General features: G+C 39.4%; 2 pseudogenes across 1 annotated transcript; one reads left to right on the top strand and one right to left on the bottom strand.

Annotated features, from left to right (window-relative positions):
• Positions 1 to 2277: 2277 nt before the first annotated feature.
• On the bottom strand, positions 2278 to 3573 carry LOC116529472 (annotated as a pseudogene). The gene has a single exon (XR_004259516.1). The product of XR_004259516.1 is annotated as an E3 ubiquitin-protein ligase RNF34 pseudogene (transcript).
• Positions 3574 to 5636: 2063 nt separating this feature from the next.
• On the top strand, positions 5637 to 7016 carry LOC116529467 (annotated as a pseudogene).
• Positions 7017 to 18365: the final 11349 nt, after the last annotated feature.

Here is an 18365-nt window from a genome sequence, read left to right as displayed (position 1 = left end):
GACGTTTCACAGCAAGGAATCAAACAACCTCTATGGCCAGAACATCTGCATTCATTCACCAAAAATGCATGTGTAAAGACTGCACAATAATTTAAAAAATACGGTATATTGGCTATTTAATTATATTTTTAATAGTAACACCAATGCCTTGCAAAGTATGAGGAGGTTTTGTTTACTTAGAATTATGGCATTATAAGCTAATTCTTGATTAGCTAAGCGATTTATATATTAATTTTGATGGTGTCAATTAAAGAACTGATATTTAATAAGAGCTAATATTCTCAGAGGAAACACATTTTGACACCTAAAGTTAAGTCTTTCTTGGTTTTGATTTTGGCAGTGTTTTTGGAGAAAGGATTTGAACAGAGCCAATTTGTCCTAAATATTACAAGGACTAGAACTTGACCACATGGGAGGACATTTCAGATTAAGAGGGATATTAGGCCCTTTTGAGAGGTGTAAGTTGTGATCTCTTCTTACAGATGAGCTACGGACATTAGTCAGAGGTTTCACGCTCTGGATGTGTGTTATGTATGTTATACATACCATTTTGAATCTTTTGTTTTCTTTCTTTAATAGAGTCTAGGAGGCAAAGTTTCTGAAAACATGATAGCCATTAATGAATTTAATAGACCTTTGAATCATAAGAGTATTTGGAATAATTTCTTTCTTTTTCTTTTCTTTTTTTTTTGAGATGGAGTCTCACTCTGCTGGGATGGTGCAATCTTGGCTCACTGCAGCCTCTACCTCCTGGGTTCAAGCGATTCTCCTGCCTCAGCCTCCCTAGAGCTGGGATTACAGGCACATAACACCATGCCTGGCTAAGTTTTTAATTTTTTAATAGATACAGGGTTTCACCACGTTGGCCAGGCTGATGTTGAATTCTTGACCTCATGGGGTCCACCCACCTCGGCTTTCCAAAGTTCTGGGATTATAGACGTGAGCCACAGCAGCCAGCCAGGAATAATCTCTTTTTAAAAAGAATGTGAGAGGCCTATTTTTATGACATTTTAAAAGGTTCTAACCACTTTTTTGAACTACAGTTAGCGTGATATGACTACATATATTTAAATTATGCAGCATAGTAAATGTTGGCATATGTATTTATCTTGAAACTATCACCGTAATCAAGATGAGGACCTTATCCATCATAATCAAGGAAAATATATATTTTTCACACTTAGAGACTCAAAAAAATTGTCAGATTCTAAAATTTGAAGTACTTTGTTTTATCCAAACAGTTGTCTGAGAATAACAATGGGCATATTCTTCCTATTACATCTCAAACGAATACACAGGCATCGATTTTAATCATATTAGGACATTAATCTTAAAAAAAATCAATCGAGGTAAGCTCACTCCTGTTTACAAGACATCATTATAATTGGAGTAAAGAAAACTTAAAGAAGAATTAAATGACAAGACATTTTCATTTTCATTTGAAAATTCAGACATGGGGAAGCATTTATCTTTTAGAATGTAATTGTCCAAAATGAACACATGTCGTTTATTACATGTATCTGTCAGTAAAGGAAAAAAAAATACGTCTGAGATTAATGACATGCAGTTTCCTAACATAAGCTTCTGGGGGTTAGAGATGGCCTCAGAAGATCTCAGCCCTTCACTCTGCTGTCTCCCTGCTCTTAGAGGGTGTCAGTGGAAAATGAAGGTCCACATCTCCTCTCAATCCTGCAGACTTTTCTGGAGTGGCTTCATCATCCAACATCGCCACCCCTGGGGTGGGCCTGATTTGAGGCAGAATCTAGCATTCCCTTTCCAAGGAGCCCAATACCTACAAATCCTCAGCTGTTCTCTCGTTTTTCCTGTCCTCCACTGCAGGTTTACTGTACGGTCTAGGTGGTGGTGAGGACGGCTAACTTTAAGTCTCATGGATTTTTTAAAAATTATATTGTTGTCTTTGGCTCAATAAGAAATTTGAGAAACAAGAATTAGTTTTCTGTTATCTGTGCTCCGCTGCCATCCCCTCACTGGGGCTGTGAAGGTGTAGCTGCTGCAATGAGGGGAAGCTGAGGCGTAACTGGAATGCTAAAAGCAAAAGCATGACTTCCAAACTTTATCCCATGACTTTGACTTTGGTTGTTATTATTTTGTCTCCCATCAAATGTAAGGTCTGTGAAATAATCTTATTTTCAAATATATTGAGTGCCTTTTTTATATCATAAAAATATATTGAGTGCCTTTTTATAATATAAAAATATTTTATAATACAATATATATATATATATATATATATATATATATATATATATATATTTTAAACTAATTTTATTCCTAAAGTTAAAATCAGCTAGCAGGTAGCACTGAAAATACACCTTCACTATACAAAATGGTGTAAACTGATTACACATTAATAAAGAATTTAGCACACACACTTCTAATAAAAGAAGCTAGATGCAGCCCTTGCTATAAAAAGCTATACCTGAACAAAAATGGACATGTGTAGTCTAAGGCCCTGGCAGTCGACTATAGAATGTCAGTTGTTCCCAATTATGTTTAAATGCAGAAACAGCAACAATGTGGAAACTTACATTCATCAAATGTTAGTTAGCTTTTAAAATATACATGACTAAAAAAGCAAACATTCAGAGGAGCCCCTGCTCAGCATGTTCCATGTCGGCCACTTGTGGACACTGATCTCACCCAAAGAGGACAGAAGTTTCAAACATCTGAGCAGTTTAAGTTAAAAATAGGATGAAGGGGAAATAAGAGAAGGGGGTAACTGTCCTCCAAAGACACAGTAGCTGTTGCCCACATGATGCAAGCAGACTGACTTCAATGAGTGTTCAAGGGATGGGTGATAAAGCCCAGCTGAGCCCCGGAAGCTCATGTGTCCACAGGCAGACAGGCTCATGGCATGGACCAAGGTTTCCACAACTCAGTATGGATCTTTCTGTCCCCACTTAGTAGTGAAAATAATTTTTAAAAATAGCTTCAGCCTTTGAACAGTAACTTTCTAGTCCCTTCTGTGCATAGAAATGTTTGGGGTCAAGTTTGGGGTGACTGTCCTGTTGAGGGGAGCCTCAGTTTTAGGACTTGAACACATGCATGGCTAGCACCACATACTGCCGGCAGATGGGACACTCACTCACGCGCTTGCCGCACTCGGTGCAGGTAACCACGTGCCCGCACTCCCGCAGGACACAGTCGATGACAGCATCCATGCAGATGCCACACAGGCTGACGTCTTCCTCATCTTGCAGCTGCAGCCGCTCGCCATGGGACTTTTGGTTTTCTTCATTCTCTTTGTATAACCGGTTTACTTTCTCTACCAGTTCCCATTTTTCACAACAGCCAGAAAAGTTGACAAAATTCCGAGCCAGGATTTCCTTCAGCTGGCGCACGATCATCCCTTCCACATCATCGAGGCTTGACAAGTCAGACAGCGAAGCTCTCACTGTCTCCTTGGAGAGCCCAGGGGTCCGATCATCCACGTTTTCTTCTTCCTCGTCGTCGTCATCCTCCTCCTCCTCCTCATCATCTGTGTTTGCTGAAGTGATTTCACTTTCTACTTGTGCCGGCACTCCAGATCTGAATGTCTGGTCTCCATCCATAAGCTTTACAAATATTTTATAATATAAAAAATATTTTATAATATAAAAAAGGCACTCAATACATTTGAAAATAAAATTAATAAGTAAGTAAATAAATAAATACTGAGTTGGTCAAGACCTAATCATGCACACTGATTTTTCAGCTTCCTATTTTCTTTAGGTCAAAAATAAGCTACTAATTAAATAATTCATGCCTTAGTTTATCCAGGCTGCTGTCACAAAATACCATAAACTAGGTGACTCGTATAAACATTTCTCACAGTTCTAGAGGCTGGAAAAGCAAAGATGGAAGTACCAGCCAATTTATTGGGAAGGCAAAGATTGAGGTACCAGCAGAGCCAGGTACCACTTCCCAGTTCATAAATGACACCTTCTCGCTGTGTCCTTACATGGTGGAAGGGGCAAGGAGTCTGTCTCAGGCCTCTTTTATAAGGGCACTAAACCCATTCAGAAAGACTATTCCCATGACGTAATTATCCAAAGGCCTTATCTTCTAATACCATCACTTTGGGACTTAGGATTTCAACATACGAATTTTGAGGGAACACAAACATTCAAACTATAGCAAGTTGTATATTACTTTTTATGTCTTTGGGGGGATGCTTCCTTTACTTCCCCCTCTAAATGAAGATACTTTATTTTTTTGATTAATTTTAGGTTTTGATTAGTAGAAAGTACAGAGAGTTACCATATACCTCCTCATCCCACACAATTTCCCTTATGCTGGAGTGCAGTGGCACAATCTTGGCTCACTGCAGCCTCCATTTCCCAGGCTCAGGTGATTCTCCCGCCTCAGCCTCCCAAGCAGCCAGGACTACAGGTGTGCATCATCATGTCTGCTAACATTTTGCATTTTTGAACAGATGGGATTCAGGCTGGTCTCCATCTACCTTCCTCAACCTCCCAAATTTCTGGGATTACGGGAATGAGCCAACATGCCTGACTAATTTCCCCTATTATTAATACCTTGCATTACTGTGGAACATTTATTACAGTTGATGAGCCAATATAAATTATTATTGACTAAAGTCCATACTTTACATTGGAGTTCCCTCATTGTGATGTATACTCTGTGGGTTTTGACAAACATGAAATGACATATATCTACCATGACATTAGGACACAGAGTAGTTTCACTGCCTGAAAAATCCTTTGTGTCCACCTTGTTATCCCTCCCTACCCCAACCCCTGACAACCACTCATCTTTTCAGTGTCTTCACAGTTTTGCTTTTCCCAGAATGGCATTAGTTGAGATCATATAGTACGTTTGTTTCCAAGTTTTAGCAATTATGAAAAAAGCTGCTATAAACTTTCATCTGCAGGTTTTTATGTGAACATGTGTTTTCAACTCAAATACCTAGCAGTGCAGTGACTAGATCATATGGCAAGAGTGTATTTCATTTTGTAACTGCCAAAATGCCTTCCCCAGTGCCTCATTTACTGTATAATATTTATTATTTAAATGCATTTTAAGTCGCTTTTAGGATGGTAATTAGAAAATGTTCGTTTTCATGTCTTACTCTTTTTTTCTTTGTGACTTGAGTAATTATATGTGTGTGTCACAGTGTCTCACAATGGCAGTGATGCACTCACAGCCCTCAGCTCCCCCCACGATCTTCCCTCTTTTCCTGCACCTCAGCTGGAAAATTCACAAGCATTTAAAATTTATTGCTTACAATTAGGGAGAAGCACTAGAAAAGCATAAATGGAACTGTTTCCTAGTTGATTACTTGTCTATTTAATAGCTGTTTAATTTATTATTGCAGAACGTATTATAATTATTAAACTATTAACATTGCATTGAGCCTGACAAAGCGATTGTGCTAATTCAACATTTATTCAATAGCTACTTATTGATTTCCTACAATGTGTCACACATTATATATTTGTTCATCCTTTGATTAATGAGATTAAATGTTAGATTTTTGTAGGATTCTTTGTTATGCCCCCTGCAAAGCAAAACTACCGATTATCATATATAGGGATACAGGCTATTTTACTAGCTCAAAATGTAGTGTTTTGTATGTGCCTATAAGAATAGATAACACTCGTCGTAGGCAAAGCCTGAGTCCTGTCCTGTCGCTCTCCTCCCGGGACAGCATGAGCTTCACCACTGGCTCCACCTTCTCCACCAACTACCAGTCCCCGGGCTCGGTCCAGGTGCCCAGCTACAGCGCCTGGCCAGTCAGCAGCGTGGCCAGTGTCTGTGCAGGTGCCAGGGGCTCTGGTTCCCGCATCTCCATGTCCCACTCCACCAGCTTCCAGTGTGGCATGGGGTCTGGGGGCCTGGCCACGGGGATGGCCCAGGGTCTGGCAGGAGTGAGAGGCATCCAGAATGAGGAGACTGTGCAAAGCCTGAACGACCACCTGGCCTCTTATCTGGACAGAGTGAGGAGCCTGGAGACTGAGAACCAGCAGCTGGAGCGCAAAATCCAGGAGCACTTGGAGAAAAAGGGACTCCAGGTCAGAGCCTGGAGTCATTTCTTCAAAACTGTCCACCTGAGGGCTCAGATCTTCACAAATACTGTAGATAATACCCGCATTGTTCTGCAGATCGACAGTGCCGGTCTTGCTGCTGATGGCTTTAGAGTCAAGTATCAGACACAGATGGCCATGCGCTTGTCTATGGAGAGCGACACCCATAGGCTCTGCAAGGCCACTGATGACACCAATGTCACTTGGCTGCAGCTGGAGACAGAGATCGAGGCTCTCAAGGAGGAACTGCTCTTCATGAAGAAGAACCATGAAGAGGAAGCAAAAGGCCTGCAAGCCCAGACTGCCAGCTCTGGGTTGACTGTGGATGTGGATACCCCCAAATCTCAGGACCTCGCCAAGATCATTGCAGACATCCGGGCCCAATATGACGAGCTGGCTTGGAAGAACTGACAGGAGCTGGACAAGTGCTGGCCTCAGCAGATTGAGGAGAACATCACAGTGGTCACCACGCAGTCCGCCAAGGTTGGTGCTGCTAAGATGATGCTCACGGAGCTGAGACATAGAGTCCAGTCCCTGGAGATAGACTGGACTCAATGAAAAATCAGAAATCTGAAGGCCAGCTTGGAGCACAGCCTGAGGGAGGTGGAGGCCCGCTACTCTGTGCAGATGGAATGGCTCAAGGGGATCCTGCTGCACCTGGAGTCAGAGCTAGCACAGACCTGGGCAGAGGGGCAGCACCAGGCCCAGGAGTACCAGTCCCTGCTGAACATCAAGGTCAAGCTGGAGGCTGAGATTGCCACCTACCACCACCTGCTGGAAGATGGCTAGGACTTCAATCTTGGTGATGTCCTGGACAGCAGCAACTCCGTGCAAACCATCCAAAAGACTACCACCTGCTGGATAGTGGATGGCAAGGTGGTGTCTGAGACCAATGATGCCAAAGTTCTGAGACATTAAGCCAGCAGAAGCAGGGGACCCTTTGGGGAGCAGGAGGCCAATAAAACGTTCAGAGAGAGGGAAAAAAAAGAAGAGATAACACTTTAGTTTTTTTGTTTGTTTTGTTTTTGAGACAGAGGCTGGAGAGCAGTGGTGAGGTCTCGGTTCACTGCAACCCCCGCCTCCTGGGTTCAAGCAATCCTCCTGCCTCAGCCTCCTGAGTAGCTGGGGTTACAGGTGACTGCCACCACGCCCTGCTAATTTTTATATTTTTAGTAGAGAGGGGGTTTCACCATGTTGGCCAGGCTGGTCTTGAGCTCCTGACCTTGTGATCCACCCACCCCAGCCTCCCAAAGTGCTGGGATTACAGGCATAAGCCATCGTGCCTGGCCAATACTCTAGTCTTTAATTAGCATAGAAACATATATGTTGTCGGTTACACTTACTTTTCATACAATATACCATGTGCATGTGGCCTTTTTCAGTGACCTTAAATCATGTACTGTGGAAAACTGAGGGTTTTCTTTGGGAAACTTCCTCCACTATTGCTCTGTTGTTTTTCTTCCTCTGGTCACTCCTCTGTGAATTGTGTTGGCCTCTCTTCCTCTACCTGCTTTAAAAATATTGTATTGCCCATATTTTCTGTCTTAGTACTTCTATTCTCTCTCGAGATGATCTACCCATTTCTCCAAATGTCGCTACACATTAAAGAATCGGCAGGGCTCGGTGACTCAACGCCTATAATCCCAGCACTTTGGGAGGCTGAGGCACTTGGATCAGAAGGTCAAGAGATCAAGACCATCCTGGCCAGGATGGTGAAATCCCATCTCAAATACAAAAATTAGCTGGGTGTGGTGGCACATGCCTGTAGTCCTAGTTACTCAGGAGGCTGAGGCAGGAGAGTCACTTGAGTCCGGGAGTCAGAGGTTGCAGTCAGCCGAGATCTTGCCACTGCACTTCAGCCTGGGCGACAGAAAAAAAAAAAAATCACTAAGCTTTGTTTTTAACCTGCAGTTTCTTCTTCTTTCTCATCCTCTATACTGCAATTGCAACTGCTTCTGAAAATATATCCCTGGATGTCCTGCAAATAGAACATATTTTACTGATCTGAAGCTTAACTCATTACCTTCCTCCAAAGGTCCCCCTCCCCTTCCCCTTTCTCCCTTCCCCTTCCCTTCTCCTCCCCTCCCCTTTTCTTTTCCATGCGCATGTCAAAAAAATGCAATCAGTACAAAGCAATTCCTCAGAGACAACCACTCTTGCCAGTTACTTATGTATTATTCCACAGACATTTGATGCAGATAAAAAACATATATGTATGTGTGTTGTCCATTTTGGGCACAAATGACAAATGATGACATACTGTGTACACTGTTCTGCATCTTGCTTTTTCTCATGTAATATGTTCTAGAAATTAGTTCATAATCAATAATCACAGACTTGACATTGCTTTTAATGAATGTAAAATATTCACTAATATGGATGTACATACTTTTAACTTATTGACAGCATTTCAGTTGTTTCCCATTTTTGTTCCTAAGGCATTTCTGAAATGAATGTTGAAATGTACAATGTGCATTTATTTACAGGTTTGATTTATAGAAGTAAAATTAAGTCAAAAGTATGTACATTTAAAATTTTAATGGGAAAAAGCATTAAAAAGCCCATGTGAGATCCTCCAGGGTGATGAGGAGGCAACATACCACCCCGCTCCAGCTAAAAGACGAAAAGAAAAAAATTAATAAATATTACTTAATTTATCTCCAACCTACCTCCATACTCTGGAAAAATATTATTTTTATAGTTTTCGTTTTGTGATACATTTGATTAGAGAAAAATAATACCCCATTATAGATTTAGCTTATATTTCTCATCTTGTGTGTGTGTTTAACATTTTTTAAAAATAATTTTAAATGTTTACCCTTTGTCCTATTTGGTTGTTAGTTGTTGCTTTCAAATTTGCATAACCTTTTTGATCATTAAATATATTAACTCTTTGAAACTTTAAGAGTATCTCTTTCATAGTATTTCATTTATATTTTGCAATTATTTTTGGCTTTTTTCATATAGTGTTTGTTAAATTTTTGTGAAATAAAATTTATTTTTCTGTATTTTAATAGCTTTGGTATCAGTGTTGTATTGGGTTTATGAAAGAATGTGGAACTTTCGCTATTTTTCACTATTCTGACATAGTGTAAATAACATGAGTGTTACCTATTTTTAAAACTTTGGTAGGAATTTTCTTGCTCTTATTTTTAGAAGAAGTATGTATTTAAATATCTTGTCTATATTTGTTGATGTCTTTAAATTTTCTAGCTTTTTCTACGTAGTTTTGACAAAAAACTTTCACTTTAATTCAGACTTCCAAATATAATTACGTAACTTTTTTGAGCCAAACAATATCTTTATATTTCTTTTCATTCTCAAGCATTTGTGATTCCTCACTGATTATCATTTGATTTCTGTGGATTTGTGGTATCTGTATTTGTTTAGATTAACTATATTTTTAATTTTCTAACATTTTCAAAAATATGCCCTTGGAATTACTATATATTTAATACTTTTAAATTTCATTAATGCTTTTTGGTTTTTTTTGAAATGGGTCTCATCCTGTCACCCAGGCTGGAGTGAGGTGGGGGGATCATGTCTCAGTGCAGCCTCCACCTCCTGGGCTCAAGCATTCCTCCCACTCAGCCTCCTGAGTAGCTGAAATTACAGGCACAAGCTACCACGCTAGGCCAATTTTTCTTTCTTTTTTTATTTTTGGTAGAGATAGGATTTTACCATGTTGCCTAGGCTGGTCTTAAAGTCTTCTATGCTTTTGGTTGATTTTGTTACTTTTATCATTCTTTATTTGAATTTTTATTTATCTTTCATACTTCTTTTATTAATGTAAATGAGTAAAGCTATTTATTTCCTCTGATTTTGCTGTATCTATTCTATTTTGACATACAGGATTTTCATTGTCAAATTCCATATATTTCTCACCTTATTACCACACTGACATGGTATTTTAAAACATATTTTCTTTAAAATTTCCAGGTGAAAGTTTACGTATTGTCGATTTTAACTCATTTTGTTATCGATTCCTACTTCTATTTTCTTATGGTTAGGAGAAAGTTTATACCATTTCTTTTTTTTTTTTTTTTGGAGGCAGAGTCTCACTCTGTTGCCAGGCTGGAGTGCAGTGGCACGATTTCGGCTCACTGCAACCTCTGTCTCCTGGGTTCAAGCAATTCTCCTGCCTCAGTCTCCCAAGTAGCTGGGATTACAGGTGTATGCCACTACACCGAGGTAATTTTTGTATTTTTAGTAGAGATGGGGTTTCACCATGTTGGCCATATTTACACCATTTCCACTCTTTAAAAAAAAAATGACCATGTTCTAGGCCAAGTGTGGTTGCTTGATTCTGTAATCTCAGCATTTTGGGAGGCCAAGGCGGGTCGATCACCTGAGGTCAGGAGTTGGACATCAGCCTGACCAACTTGGTGAAATTCTGTCTCTACTAAAAACACAAAAGAATTACCCAGGTGTGGTGGCACATGCCTATAATCCGAACAACTCAAATGGTTGAGGCAGGACAATGGCTTGAACCTGGGAGGCGAAGGTTGCGGTGCACGGAGATTGAGTCATTGCACTCCAGCCTGGGTGACAGAGCAAGACTCTATTGCAAACAAACAAACAAACAAAAACCGTGTTCCTTATGATCAATTTTTAACAGTCTCTTTGTATAACTATTCAGTCAACTCTCAATTTTGCCCCCAACCCCTTTTCCTTCCCTACACCATGGGATGTGTGGGACAATTACGATGTGTCCTGAAATAATTACAGTAGGATATCTGATATGTGTGTCACCATTTGTTCTTTCTGACCTTCAATAAGGTAAAGATTTGTCCTCTAAGCCTTAACCATTAGCTTTGGTCTATTAGCCTTAGTGCGTTTTGCTGGAACTGATAGTCTTCTCATGGCCTCTACTTGCTTCATTATCATATACTTTCATCTTTCTCGTAATCACTAAAGGATCTAATTGAAATTGAATGTTTTCACTTGTAAGTGGGAGCTAAATGATGAGAACACATGGACATATAAAGGGGAACAGCAGACACTGGGGCCTCTTGGAGAGTGGCGGATGGGAGGAGGGAGAGGATCAGGAAAAAAATAACTAATGGGTACTAGGCTTAATACCTGGGTGATGAAATAATCTGTACAAAAAAAACCCATGACATAAGTTTACCTATATAACAGACCTGCATATGTACCCCTAAATTTAAAATAAAAGTAAAAAAATGAAAATGATTGGTCTATTGAAATTGGTTTTCTCAACATATATACTGATTGAGATGGTGAGGAGATATATACAACAAATAGAAATATAAGTGCATTGGATGGATGGATAAGTAAATAGCTTTATTGAAGGTCAGAAAGAACAAATGGTGATACACATGATAGTCAACATGGCCCTGGAGGGCCAGAGTAGCTGAGTCTGTGGGATAGTCCAGAGTGGGCCTACAGACTTCAGCTTAGATCAGTAAGTTGCCAGAAAAACACTGGGTAATTCTGAAACACTTTCAGCAAGGTGTGGAAACAGTTTTAAGGACCAGTCGGAGAGTAAACTTTCCTTGAGGAAAGGAGGATGAATAACATGTTGGTCTAAGACATAGGGATTGTGCAGGACTATGGACGTTGGCAGCAGATTGGGATTGAGGCCACTGTGCAAGACAGGAAGGTACAAGCTGAGGCCAGCAGGGACAGATGAGTACCAGAGAATGAACACAGCTCTCTCAATGCCAGAACAATTCATCAGCCACCCTGCCTACCTCTGCTTCCTCACTAGATGTTCTTTAACCAAGATCCTACCTCACCCCCTTGTCCTGGTAATAGGGGAAAAAGAAGAGGGTGCTGGAAAGAAATCCATGAGAAATCTAAATAGTTACCCAAAAAACACTGAGCTCTAATGGGGTCTGACTGAATTACATTGAAGCAACAAGTTACATTTTCTGTTACAACTGGAATTGATGCCTTATGAACAAAGTGACTTTTCAGGTATTAAGACATAAAGAGAATTACTTTTCATACATCTGACTTTCTGACTGTTTAAAGTACATGCCCATGTTACCCCTCTGGATGTGTGACCCACTTTGGAAAAATGCATGTTCTGTTGATTATTTCAAAAATCTGCAGCAATGGAATTACAGTAGTCCCTCCCTCCTTATCCACAAGGATATGTTCCAAGATCCCCAGGGGATGCCTGACACCATGGACAGTACTGAATTCTATATATATTATGTTTTTTTCTAGATGCATCTACTTTGCTGAAGTTTAATTTATAAATTAGGTACATAAGAGATTAAAAACAATAACAATCATAAAACAGAAGAATTATAACAATATACTGTCATAAACATTGTGTAAATTGGTCTCTCTCTCACTCTCTATCACTTCATATATCCTATTGGCCGGGCGCGGTGGCTCACACCTGTAATCCCAGCACTATGGGAGGCCAAGGCGGGTGGATTGCAAGGTCAGGAGTTCCAGACCAGCCTGGCCAATATGGTGAAACCCCATCTCTACTAAAAAATACAAAAATTATCCAGGTATGGTGGCATGTGCCTGTAATCCCAGCTACTTGGGAGGCTGAGGCAGGAGAATCGCTTGAACTCGGGAGGCGGAGGTTGCAGTGAGCTGAGATTGCACCACTGCACTCCAGCCTGGGCGACAGAGCAAGAATCCGTCTCAAAAAAAAAAAAAAAAAAAAAAGGAAAGAAAGAAGGAAAATTCTACTGTACTCTACTCACCTATTTTCAGACCACGGTTGACTGTGAGTAAGTGAAACTGAAACTGTGGAAAGTGAAGCCATGAATAAAGGGATGACAACTGTGTCTCCTCCAATTTTTTCTAATCTCAATTTTATGGGTCACCAACCTCTCAGTCTCTCTTGTCAGAAAGCTTGGAATTACCCTAGAACATGCCCTTATTCTTCACATCCAATCTTTCATGAAGTTTTACCTCACATATATGTTCCAAATTCAACCTTTCTCTTTATCTAAAGTCTCTGTGACCCTCATCCTGTCTCAAAAAACTATGCAACTGCTACTAATTATTCTGCCTTCCAAGACTCTTCCTCTTCTCCCATTTGTTCCCAGGCATCTTGCCAAAAAAAATTTAATGTTCTTTTTCCTTTGTTTGCAACCCAAGCTTGCTTCTTCCTGACCACAGTGTAAAGTTCCAACAACTCACCATGATGTTGAAGGCCTGTCACCACCTGCCTGATGGCTGCTCTCCTCCATCGACACTTATGGATCCCACGCAGAAAACTTCTCATCATTCCTCACCTGCAAAACATATTAATATTTTCTGACAACAAGGCTGAATGGCAGCTGAGTTCTACAAGGCTCATCATCTGCACTGTCTGTTCCATTTATTTAACAGTTATAGCCGCTGTGACCTGAAGTTTTGTAGATTTACTAAAACAAATTTTTATTTTTATCAGAGTAATACAGACATTTCATTAAAAAGAGAAACATTATTAAAAGGCTTCTATTAAAACAGACCAAGAATAGCACAAACCAGCCTCTCAGTCTGTACCCTACACAGCTGCAAGTCTAGCTATTCATTACCAAGAGCCAGCTCAGCTATAGAGACCCCTACCCAGGCAGTGCTGAAGAAACTCAGAGGCAGACAGTCAGAAAGAGCAACAAAGTGGGACTGTCCGAGAGGCCAGCAGCCTCCCAAGCTGGGAGCCTCAGGGGCTGACAGCATTCCAGGCTGAAGGCCTCAAGCAGATTCTGACCCAAACATTTATTCTCTCTGAACAGGTGATCACTATTAACAAACAGATGTTTGGTATTTTCTCAAAACACAAAATATGCCAAGTAGGCAGCTGGTGCCTGCTTACCACTGATCACAGACAAACTAAAAAGTATTCTCCACAATGGAGCCATGGGGACAGGGTCAGATATCTTAATGAATTGTTTTAACTGTTATATGATATTTATATATTGTCCTGACCCTTCAGAATGCCCAATTGGTTTTCTGCTTGGTGGGGAGAGCAGCTAGATTTTCCTTGCCATTGTTCTTCCTAGCAAACAATATATTCTATCATGCACTCAGCATTTCTCCATATTCATAAACTTAGCATTTCTCAACAATTTAATATTTCTCAACAATTCACACAGAATACTATGTGAAATAAGATGCACAACCAGGCTTTGCAAGGTACAGCATGCTCAACTGTACATGTACCTCTGTTTATATCTCTTCTTCAATGTGATCTCTTGTTTTACATATCTGTGATATCACTTTAATCCATTTTTTCTCTTATAAATTCAGCTCATTAGCCATGTCTTATGAATTATGGTATTACCCAGCGTACATTGACTAGTGACTAGATTCACATTCACACTCAACATGGAAGTTTAGATGTTAGTAAAATAGAAAGTAGCATTCAAAAACAAATCTCTAAAAAGTTATTTTGATTTGGTGATGGGGAGACTTCCAGAGATATAAGAAAATATAGTTTCTGCAGAAAAGTAAAGAAGTGTAGGAACTATGTTGCAAGGGATTAATTGTAGTAGACATGGGATTTCACCATGTTGAACAGTCTGGTCAAGAACTCCTGACCTCAAGAGATCTGCCTATGTCGGCCTCCCAAAAGTGCTGGGATGAGAGGTGTGAACCACTGCTCCTGGCCAACATTGTATGCTTCAAACCTAAGAAACACAGTATTGGAGACTTGTTTGACTAACTCAGTTTCTCCAAATTATTTTACCCTGAAATCCTTTTTTTCATTAAACTATTTTTGTTTTTACATTCTAATAATTTGGGAAACATTGGTTAAGGAACACGTTTTGAACAAGCCAACAAACAGCAAGAAATGTAGCAGAAGTGAGGGCCCAGGGAATAAGAAAGGCTGCATGGAGTCATGAAAATTAGAGGTGTTAGAAGTTCAGTGCAGAATGATTTGAAGCTCAAGGGAGGAATCTATAGACCAGGAATGGAAATATCCTTCATTTCAAAGGAAGCTAAGTAAGCTGTATGGAAAAATACACTCAATCCTGGAATCAGAGTGTAAAAGCAATGTGCTTGTATGTTTAAAGCTATCCCAGAGGTAGCTTCTGAGAGTGTGTGATTCTCACTAGCTCCTGAAACGTATCATTGCGTTTCAACCAAGCCAAGTCAATGAGTGACAGAACTCAATTTGCTTGTCTGGTGCCAGCTAGAAAGACTGAGGAAACTTTTAAATTACCTTTGGATAGCAATTCAGTGTTCTGTAAGCCATTATTTTTATTTTAATTATTTTCTTTATTTCAATTTGTTTCCTTCAATAAAATATTTTGAAAATTGCCAATCTGCCTGGTGAGAAAAGGGATTTTTTTTTTTTTAATAAACTGATTTCAGTAATACTACAGTGTGTGGTGGTGTTAGCAGTGGATTTTCCAATCAGATTCCACTAAAACTGGTAAAGCTCTGGGATAGTCTTGAGGTAAATCCTTCAGACCTGAATTATTTAGAAGAGCTATCTGTATCCTTTACACAGACAGGGGCTGGCTTTCTTTATGTTTCTCCCTAGTTGGTGGGCAAATCATCCAAATTATGTCCTCTGTTTAAAAAGTATATAGCCTTGGAACGTTAATTCACATACGCTGTATAGCTCAAAGTTTCTTACTACATTCTTACATGTTATACCTAAGGATACAATTTCTTAACATGGAAGATGTATTTTTAGTGCTAAGCACACCTTAATGTACCACACGCATTTAAATAAGACTAAAATAGAAGAACATATTTATTTCTCTGTCAATAGATGTCATAAGGTTTTCTCTCTCTCTCTCTTTTTTTTTTTTTTTTTTATAATGCTACGCCTTGGAGGGAAAGAACCAAAAAATGGAACTCCTTTTTAAGTATAATAAGACTTTTGGAAAAATTATCCAATATAAGAAGAAAGTTAAAAAAAAAAGCCAGCAACAACAACCCCACACAGCCTCCCATTTAAAATGTACTAGTTTGATTTCCAGTATAGAATTTGTGTTCATATCTTTATTTAGCAGCATTACGGTTGTTTTTTTCCATTTGCTGTCCTCATAATTTGGTAGTTAACCTTCTTGTTTTTTAAAAAGAAGTTCTGCCAAAACATGCTGAGCAAGTTGTTTGTTTCTAAACCCTAAAAAATCAAAAGTAGCAAGTGAACTTTATTATTATGACATTTTAATTATGAGTATATTTATGTATTTTTTCTTTTGATCTTTGAATCACTTCATGATTCTAAAGTTTAAATTTGTGAACCTGGGGGGTAATAATCATTTAACTAAAGAGTAATTCTAACCTGTGTTTATGTATAAACAAAGTTATATAAATAAAATTATCCCTCAACTTTTCAAAGTAATTTTAGCAATTTGCATTCATGTCATGTCAAGACTTTCATATATACAGTTTCATTCAGTTACCAAATAGCTTTGACACTACCAGGTCAAAAGTTGCTCTTCCTTCAGGGCTCTCCTTACCTTTGGTTTGTTTGTTTGCTTGTTTGTTTATATAAATAAGAAAACTGAAGCTTACGGATGGAAATGATCTCTCTATGGCAATACAAACAGGTGATTTATCCAGGTATAAAGATAAAAATTTATCCCTCTTTCCATAACTCTAGGCTCTCTTTTAGTATGTAACCAGTTTAACTTAGACTTGGAAACGGTGGAATGAAAAATATAATTGCTCTTTCCTAAGCTGGCTATGAACCAAAAGAAACCTTTTGAATAGGTTGCAGAAAGGAAATGAGTAGCCCTTTGTTACAGGGTGAGAAAATAGTGCAATGGAGTCATGGAACTGTGGAACCCATGCTTTTCTCAACAAATCATTTTTTGTTTTGTTGAGTGACTACTATGAGTGACTACTATGCAATCTGTGTTACATGCTCAGGATAGAAAGATAATATGACATGATCGCTGTGCTCCAGGAGGTCATACTCTGTGTAAATACAATCTACATATAAATAAATGTCTCTGATAATGTGTGATAAGTTGTTTTGCCTCTACAAAGTTCTTTGGAGCACAAGAGGGGTGGATCTGGTTTGTGGGGCCTGAAGCCTACACATTTTGATGTATGTATAGGAGTGGCAGAGGTATTAGGGGAGATATTAAGGAAAAGACTGCAGGAACTGTAAATATAAAATTAGGTACAGGGTTTCAGTGGGGCTCATGCGAAGGAGAGTTGCTGACCTTTTAGCTTCACAATAATCTTGATAATAGAAGAGAGAAGCGCCTAGAGGAGACATCTGAGCAGTCATCACAGACCGGAGGAGCGTGTCAAGAGGAAAGTGGTCATAGTGGCTTAGTGGCATCAAAGACGGCAGCAAGGAATCCCAAGGAGAAGAAGGAAAATTAATTGATTCCTTACAGAAAGGGCATCAATGACACTATAATTCCCTAATGTAGTCCTCTGCCATAGAAATTATTCTCTAATGTTTAAAAATAAAGTGGTTCAACTTGAGTAACTACGACCACTTTCTTAGTGGTTAAAAGCAATGGCAACAAAAGCCAAAATAGACAAATGGGTTCTAATTAAACTTAAGAGCTTCTGCATAGCAAAAGAAACAATCATTAGAGTGAACTGGCAACCAAAAAAATGGGAAAAAATTTTTGCAAGCTACCCATCTGGCAAAGAGCTAACATCCAGAATCTATAAAGAACTAAAACAAATTTATAAGAAAAAAACAAACAACCCCATCAAAGAGTGGGCAAAGGATATGAACAGACACTTTTCAAAAGAAGACATTTATGTGTCCAACAAACATGAAAAAATGCTCATCATCACTGGTCATTAGAGAAATGCAAATCAAAACCACACTGAGATACCATCTCACACTAGTTAGAATGGCAATCACTAAAAAATCAGGAGACAACAGATGTTGGAGAGGATGTGGAGAAATAGAAATGCTTTTACCCTGTGGGTGGGAGTGTAAATTAGTTCAACCATTGAGGAAGACAGTGTGGTGATTCCTCAAGGATCTAGGAATAGAAATGCCATTTGACCCAGCAATCCCATTACTGAGGATACACCCAAAAGATTATAAACCATTCTGCTATAAAGACACATGCACACATATGTTCATTGTGGCACTGTTTACAATAGCAAAGACTTGGAACCAACCCAAATGCCCATCAAGCATAGACTGGTTAAAGAAAATGTGGCACATATACACCATGGAATGCTATGCAGGCAAAAAAAAGGTTGAGTTCATGTCCTTTGCAGGGACACGGATGAATCTGGAAACCATCATTCTCAGCAAACTGACACAAGAACATAAAACCAAACACTGCATGTTCTCACTCATAAGTGGGTGTTAAACAATGAGCGCACATGGACACAGGGAGGGGAGCATCACACATTGGGGTCTGTTGGGGGTGGGGGACTAGGGGAGCGATAGCA

The sequence above is a fragment of the Sapajus apella genome, unplaced genomic scaffold (genome assembly GCF_009761245.1).
Source record: "Sapajus apella isolate SASKATOON/1434 unplaced genomic scaffold, GSC_monkey_1.0 scaffold3, whole genome shotgun sequence".
In the NCBI taxonomy this organism is placed as follows: domain Eukaryota; kingdom Metazoa; phylum Chordata; class Mammalia; order Primates; family Cebidae; genus Sapajus; species Sapajus apella.
Note: the sequence above shows the minus strand (reverse complement) of the source record. Positions and strands in the feature narration are given on the sequence as shown.